Source organism: Myotis davidii, unplaced genomic scaffold, assembly GCF_000327345.1.
Source record: "Myotis davidii unplaced genomic scaffold, ASM32734v1 scaffold238, whole genome shotgun sequence".
Lineage (NCBI taxonomy): Eukaryota > Metazoa > Chordata > Mammalia > Chiroptera > Vespertilionidae > Myotis > Myotis davidii.
The window spans coordinates 6,208,266-6,216,704 of record NW_006293779.1 but is presented as its reverse complement, the minus strand read 5'-3'; the positions used below and the strand labels follow the sequence as shown (position 1 = coordinate 6,216,704).

Here is an 8,439-nt window from a genome sequence, read left to right as displayed (position 1 = left end):
GGAAAGAGAGGAAAGGGCAGTGCCATGCAACTGGTGTGAAAGTTCTGTAACGGTAACCTGGACACCGAGGCCCCCACTTCAAACTTTATTCCAAAAGAAGAGCAAAGACAAGAGGGCAAACACAGGAGAACAAGAGGTGTTTCCAAGCCCTGGCCCCACAATCCAAAGTCTGGGGTTGGAAAGACACTGAGCATTCGGGGTGACACCGAAAGGCACCCAAATGTCATCTTTCTCTCCCAAGTTAACTGCGTTCTCAGTGCCACCACTTTATCTGAAAAACAGGATATAAAAAAAATGGGGTGCTTTCCCATAAAACTTTAAAACAGTTTATTTCAGAAAGGAAGGTAGAAAGATAAAGGTGGTTAGAGCTGACACATATTTTGCCAGATGACTACACAACGGCTTTGACTTTGACCACTAATCCATTCAGCACAGGGCCTGCGGACTGAAAGGTCCCAGGTTCGATTCCGGTCAAGGGCATGTGCCTTGGTTGCGGGCACATCCCCAGTGGCGGGTGTGCAGGAGGCAGCTGATCGATGTTTCTCTCTCATCGATGTTTCTAACTCTCGATCCCTCTCCCTTCCTCTCTATAAAAAAAAGAAACTGATATACCATAGGGAAGAGAAAAAAAAAGGTAAAGAAGATGGCAGAGCAAGAAAGAAGCTTTTGCAATAAAAACCTGAGAAATAATCAAGGGAAGTCTCCGGCCGGGACAGAGCCAGCAGGCCAGCACTGCCTGAGGAGGGAAAGGTTCCGAGGGCCAAGCAAGAGGGTGGTCCCAGTATGAGGTCATCATCCGAAGGCCCTCTCGGTATAGCTGTGCGCTGATGGTGAGATTTGAGAAATAGCTACTAAAATGAGCTAAAGATTTCCAAAGTGTTTTCCATCTCAGGCATCCGAGTCACTAATTTCTGAGGCTTCAGTGGACCCCGAGAGAACGAGTGAACAATGTTAAAGACAAAACCAGAAAGTCACTGAACTTCTGAATGGAAGTCCAGACATGGAAACGCCTGATTATAAATAGTAAATCACTGCTACAAACCATGAAATTAAAAATGCCGGCTTCAGATTACTGACAAGGAAGATGCTCGGAAGATTTTTAGCTAGTAAGAGGTGGTAAACAGATGAAGCATATCATATCGTTTATTAAAAAGGTTTAATATTTCTACATCTTCTATTCGTTAAAAATCACATGTTCACAAATCCACTCACAATCCGAATGCTTCCTCTAAAACAGTTTTGGTTTGCCTACTGTGGAGTTTAATTTTTTTTCATCTTCAAGATAAAAAGGAACCATTCGTTTTGCTATCTCAGAAGACCCTCGTAACACGCTCAGGGTCAGTTCCCAACGTTGTCCTGAGGCGGGTCACACTGCCATTTGAAGCCCTTCCTCTGCGAGTGAGGAAGGAAACAGACCGGGTCCCCACGCTCTGTCTTCCCTTAACCGTGTGATTTGGGGGGAAATCGCTGAACACTCTGGTTTTAGTTTTCATCTCCAGGGCAGTGGTTCTTGGAGTACGGTGATGGGCTCCCTTGGGGGGTCTTGGAAACACTTTAGGAAGTCCATGAAGCCAAACTATTTTCATAATAATGCAGACATTATTACCTTTTTCAATCTCACTCTCTCAGGAGTGTACAGTGGGGTGTTCAGAAGCAACGTGGCATATCCAAAATGATCTGAAAAGGCTCTTAAAATGCTCCTCCCCAGGCCTGGCCTGCGTGGCTCAGCAGTTGAGTGTCGACCTATGGAACCAGGAGGTCATGGTTCGATTCCTGGTCAGGGCACATGCCCAGGTTGTGGGCTCACGATCCCCAGTGTGGGGCGTGCAGGAGGCGGCCGATCAGTGATTCTCTCTCATCATTGATGTTTCTCTCTCTCTCTCCCCCCACTCCCTTCCTCTTTGAAATTTTTTAAAAAAATGTATTTAAAAAAATATTCCTCCCCTTTCCAACTACATATCTGTGTGGGGCCAGATTTTCTTTCTATATTTTAACCACAACATCGTATCACAACAGACTGGATGGATAAGCAGATAGGAGATACCAGCTGTCTTCAACTGAGCAAATCTGAGATTTGCAAAAATATAAATCAATGACATTCTCATTAAATTTTATGGTTTTAGAATATACAGCTATTTTTCATTAAAATACATTATTTATGTAATAGATTTATCATTATTTTCAATGACTTTAAAAATACTTTTAATTTATAATATGAAATGCTGATATTTATAAACCACATAAATAAAAGCTTGTTGGGGTCCTCAATACTTTTTATGTAATGAGGTCCTGAGATCAAAAAGTTTGAGAACTTTTGGGATAGAATTCCAGCTCAAAAAATCTGTGAGTTACCAAATAACTATGTGAAACATAGGCTGACTCATTTTTCTATCTCTTTGTTTTATTTTCTCAAGTTGAACACATTTATTGCATTCTCTTTTTTTGTTGTTGTTTTTAAACATTTTATTTTGAAGTAACTTTAGATTTATGAGTTGCAAAGATAGTACAGAGGGTTCCGGAATGCCCTTCTCTCAGCTTCCCCTACTGGTTGTTTTTTGTTTTTTTAATCTTTATTGTTGGGAGTATTACAGATGCCCCCCCTTTTCCCACCACTGCCCCCTCCATCCTGTTCCTGCCCCACCCCATGCCTTCACCACCCTCCTGTGTCCACAGGTAAGCTCTCTGGTTAATCTCTTCCTGCCCCTCTCCGCCGTTCCCTCTGAGATTCATCGGTCTGTTCCATGCTTCCATGCCTCTGACTCTGTTTTATTCACCAGTTTATTTTGTTCATTAGATTTCTTGTTTATTTTTTTAGATTCGATTGTTGATAGCTATGTATTTGTTGCCATTTTATTGTTCATACTAGAGGCCTGGTGCATGAAATTCATGCACTCGTGTGTGTGGGGGGGTATCCCTCAGCCCGGCCTGCGCCCTCTCGCAGTCCGGGAGCTCTCAGGGGATGTCTGACTGTCAGCTAAGGCCTGCTTCCCACAGGGTGGGCCTAAGCCGTCAATCGGACATCCTTAGCACTGCCGTGGAGGTAGAGAGGCTCCTGCCACTGCCACTGCGCTCGCCAGCAGTGAGCCTGGCTTCTGGCTGAGCAGCGCTCCCCCTATGGGAGCACACTGACCACCAGGGGGCAACTCCTGCGTTGAGCATTTGCCCTCTGATGGTCAGTGCACATCATAGCAACCGGTCGTTCTGCCATTTGGTAGATTTGCATTTTAGCCTTTTATTATATATGATTTTTTTCCTCCTCTTCCTCTTCCTTCAAGAATCTAAGATCCTTGAAAGTCTCATTAAATCCCTTGAAGCTCTCATGAAGATCCCTGAGTAACATTATAACCATGGTTTTGAACTCTGTATCCATTTCCTTCATTTGTGACGTTTCTTTATCTCCACATTTTGACTGCTTCCCTGTGTTTGTTTCTATGTATTAGGTAGAGCTGCTATGTCTCCTGGAATTGGAAGAGTAGCCTTGATAGTAGGTGTCCTGTAGGGCCTAGTGGCTCAACCGCCTGTACACTGTCTCCTTATTTTTTATAGCATAATAACATTTATAACAAAAACTATAACTAATTGTAAATTATGGAATTCCTCCCCACAATTCTCATTTTTCTGTATTTCCCTCCAAGTGTATAAAAGTTTCCATGTAATTATGTGCATAGTGTAGTAAAAATATATAAGCTGTTTTTTCACTTAACATTTTATTAAATATTTTACTGTTTTCCTACAAGGTCTTTATTTCTAATCATTTTAACAGCTGCCTGATGCACTGAGCAAAAACACCATGATTTGTTTATATCTTCCTCAATAAAACTGAGGCTCTTTCTCTCTTTGTATATATTTTTTCTTAGAAAGGAGTGGTTCTATTTGTTGCCTACATCACCATCCTCTGTCATTCTAAACCTCAATATTGACAATTTCTTACCCTAAATGCCATTCTCAGTTCCCTCCCTACAACCTTGGCTAAATCTTTCCTGTTTTAAAATGAGAGTGGAATCATCTCTTAAAAATGAGAAATCCAGTATTACATGAGGAAACCAGTAAAATAATTTAGCATTAGATCATTATAGCTGCAATTTCCAATCTCATCATTTCCATTAAAAATTCTTGCCTGGCTCGTGTGGTTCAATGGTTGCACATCGACCTATGAACCAGGTGGTCATGGTTTGATTCCTGGTCAGGGCAAATGCCCGGATTGTGGGCTTGATCCCCAATGTGGGGCCTGCAGGAGGCAGCCAATAGATGATTCTCTCTGATCACTGATATTTCTATCTCTCCCTCCCCTTTCCTCTCTGAAATCAATTAAAAATTTTTAAAAAACATAATTCCTCAATAAGTCACAATTTGGAAAAACAACAACTCTCTTTCCTTATGGGCAACAGGTAAATATTTCTTATCCATTGCCCTATTACTTATTTGATAATCAGTTAAAGTATGACATCTAGTTCAAACTTGAAAACAACACTTTAAAAAACTTTTAGGTTATAATGATTTCATCTAACTTTTGTGTAGAGTTAGAAAAACATTTTACCTGACAAGGACAAACATGCTGGTTACAAAAAAAAACTAGTTCAAGGACTAGTGCTATGGGCGAGCCTTTATTATTATTAGACAACGACTTTGTCCATACCCACAGATTTAGTCTGGACTTTGAAAATTAAGAGTACTTTGCAACGACATAATAATGTAACGTTGCTGCACTTTTGATCAGAGCTATCTTATTTATTATAGCTAAAAGGATATTTGGGAAAACTTCATTTCCCTCTCTGCAAAGATTGTTTCATTTGAGAAAATCATGGAATAATATCAGGGAAAACAAGGTTGTAAGTACATCCATGAGCTGTAAGTTTTCTATTAGGATTCAAGCCGAAGACCCTTTCTCATGCCTATTTGATTTAAAATCCTTACTCGATCAATCCCACAAATCCTAGTAAGCACTGATCATTTTCCAGACACTGTTGTCATGGGGATGTAAAGTTGGAGACCAAGGTGCATCCCTCCAGGGCGAGAGTGAGCTGGATGTGACATGCACGGGGCTGCGGAGGAGGAGCAGTTAATCCCACATGAAAGATTCAGAGCATCAAAGGGGATACGTTAGCTGGGATTTGAAATATGAGGCCTTTGTTGGAGAAGAGGGGTCAGGGGTTACTGGCATTTCAGTGACAGCTAATAGCATAAACAAAGACAAGAACTGTGTTAGTTTAAGATTCACTCAAAAGGCACGTTACTCAACACAAGAGATAGGCAAATTAAAAAAGATAACATTTTTCACCTATCAGATTGGCAAACATTCGTAAGTGTAAGAACATGCGCTGATGGCAAGGCTGTGGGGAAACCGATGTCCCTACAGATTGCTGGTGGGAAGGTCAAGTGGTGCAGCAACTGGGGCCGCAGCAATGTCTGGAAGATCCCGGGCACCGTGACGGAGAGGGCTGAGGAGTCGTGTGGAATGAGGGTGAGAGCTAGGCAGGTGTTCAGAGTGATAAGCAACATGGTGCCATGATAAAAACCGCATCCAGCCCGGCCCGTGTGGCTCAGTGGTTGAGCATCGACCTATGAGTCAGGAGGTCACGGTTTGATTCCTGGTCAGAGCACATGCCCAGGTTGTGGGCTAGATCCCCAATAGGGGGCGCACAGGAGGCAGGCAGCCTATAAATGATTCTCTCTCATCATTGACATTTCAACCTCTCTCTCCCTTCTTTCCTCTCTGAAGTCAATAAAAAAATAAAATAAAATAAAAAAACAAACCTCATCAAGTAGGAAATAGGAATTAGTCATGTGCGTTTTTTAAGCGAAATCAGGACATCAACTGAACTGTATTTTAAAATGATGACTCACATTTGCTTGTGATTAAAAGAAATAATAAAAGAAGCTGTATCTGAGGAGGCATCATCCTCTTCTTTAAACTGCCTTTAGGCCATGAAGTAAAGCCACTAGGAGACCAGGGTCCTCAGGTTTTTGGGCGAAGCATTTTTCTGCTTTGCCTGAAGGAGGTGAACCATGGAGCTCTAGGGTAGGAGGCGACTGGGGGTGAATAGCATACTATACTTATCATCCAGCTTCAACAATTCTCAGCAGAGGACTAATTTGTTTCATTTATGCCGTCTCTCTCCCTGCAACCTGGATTATCTTGAAGCAAATTCCAGACATATTATCTCTTGAATTAACTTTACTCCGATGTTTTATTATATGGACACCTCGGATGCGTCTGAGGCTTAGAGCATTCTTGTAAGAGTCGTTTTGTGGGCATTCCTTTTTATTTCACGTGGGAAGAAACGTAGGAGTAGAATTACTAGGTTAAGGGAAGGTGTCTGTTTAAGTTTAAAACAAGCCACCAGGCCTTCTTCCAAAGGGGCTGTAGGAGAGTTCCGGCTGCCCCAAACCTTTGCCGTGATTTGGTGTCAGTCACTGAATTTTAGCTATCCCAGTAGATGTGTTCTGTTGAATTAACTTATAAATTTTTGTTGTTGTTGTTGTGTTTTTAAAACTATTAAACTACATGAAAATACATCCCTTATTTGGGTTAGTTTGTGAAAAGCAGGCAAACTGTTTTTTTAAAAAGTATCTGATGGTGTATGAGCTACCTCGAATTTAAAAAAAACACAAAACCGGCCGTAGGGAAACACACCATATGGGAAAAACCCATTTTCAAAAAGAAACCCCAAACTCATTGAATTTAACTCCTGCTGCATGAAACTCTGTCCCAAGTCTCATTTTGTTGTTGTTATTATAGTCATAGACCAAACACAATCCAACTTTCCTGTGGATGAAGATAAGCTCCTTTGATTTTTCCAAACCTGCCATGTATAAAACCAGACTGAGTTTTTTTTAACAAAAATCTGAAGCAAGTGAAAAGCAACGATTTGGTTGTGAGTTCAAAGGCCTGACAATCATGACATAGGTAATTTGCAGAATCCTCGACAGCATTCTTAGAATTAACAATTAGAATTTTTAAAATATTCTTCAACATTTTAAACCAGGGGGGGGCGGGGAGGATGTCCCTCAGCCTGGCCTGCGCTCTCTTGCAGTCCAGGGCTCTTGCAGTTCAGGATCCCTCGCTCCTTACAGCCCGCCTACAGCGGAGGCGGGAGAGGCTCCTGCCATCGCCATTGCACTCACCTGCCGTGAGCCTGGCTTCTGCCTGAGTGGCACTCCCCCTGTGGGAGCACAATGACCACCAGGGGCAGCTCCTGCATTAAGCGTCTGCCCCCTGGTGGTCAGTGTATGTCATAGCGACTGGTTGTTCTGCCGGTTGTTCCACCATTTGGTCGATTTGCATATTAGGGTTTTATTATGTAGGATTAGATTCTCATTACAGTACTCACATTGTAAGTAAATCCAAGATTACCTTAGATAGTACCCCACACAATGGTCAACCATTGGTCAAATGTTGCTCTTCAATGGTACTTCTTTGTATAAAGTCTCCTCCCCATTCTGACACTACTTTACTTAATAGGTATATTCCATCACCTGATCGGTTTTTAGCCTGACCTCCAGGAAGCTCCTGTGTAAACAGCTACATGGACATCAGATACAAGAGTACCTTCCCCCCAGTATTGTGGTGTCTTCATCATCGTCACCTCAGTTACAGTTCTGGAGGGTGTTTTAATGCCGAAGGACACTTAACTCCAGGATGTGTTTGGACTGCCTCATGTTATCTGAAAATGCCTATTCAGGGGGGAAATGCACACTGTGCTTTATTAGAATAAACTGAAGCACAGAGATATTCTTAACACACTAAAAGCTGATATTGCTATTTATGCTGAGAGAAAAACAATAGTGTACAGAGGCTAACTTCCACAAAAACAATCAGCCAAGTGTGTACGATTTGGGAAGAATATCTCCTCAGAAGTTACTAAAAATAACTCTTCTATAATGGGTGCAACTTCAATGTTAACACTGAGAATCTCTAAACAAACTATAAAAGATTGTTTGGGAGTCTGAATTCAGATAAATATGAATTCTGAACTTTCAACGTAAAAAGGGGTGTATGTGTGTGTGTTTTTGGTTCTTTTGTGAATCAAAGTATCACAGGTCAGGAGGGTCTGTTCCTTTTATATTTTAACCTTTTATGTTTAAATAATTTCAGACTTACGGAAAGGTTATAACGGGTTATTTAAAAAATTCTATTTGCCATCAAACCAGATTCCTCAAATGTTAACATTGCAGTACAGATATCCTCTACCCTTATATTTTTATTTATTGTATTTATTTTTAAAAATTTTTAAAGTTTTTGTTGTTGTTAGTATCACAGATATCTCCCACTTTTACTCCCTCCCCCCAACCCGTCCCACCTCCCAGCCACACTGTATTTCTTAAAAACCAGGGTATTCTCTTAACTCAAATATCAAAATCAGGAACCTAACATTCACTGACAGAATTCTATGATCTAGTCTACAAACTTCCTTCTGATTTTCCCAACTGTCCCACTAA

General features: G+C 41.3%; 1 protein-coding gene across 8 annotated transcripts in view; it reads right to left on the bottom strand.

The window, feature by feature from the left end:
- DTNB (dystrobrevin beta) overlaps positions 1-8,439 on the bottom strand; it is a 148,892-nt gene that overhangs the window by 110,571 nt on the left and 29,882 nt on the right. The gene's annotated exons all lie outside the window — the stretch shown is intronic.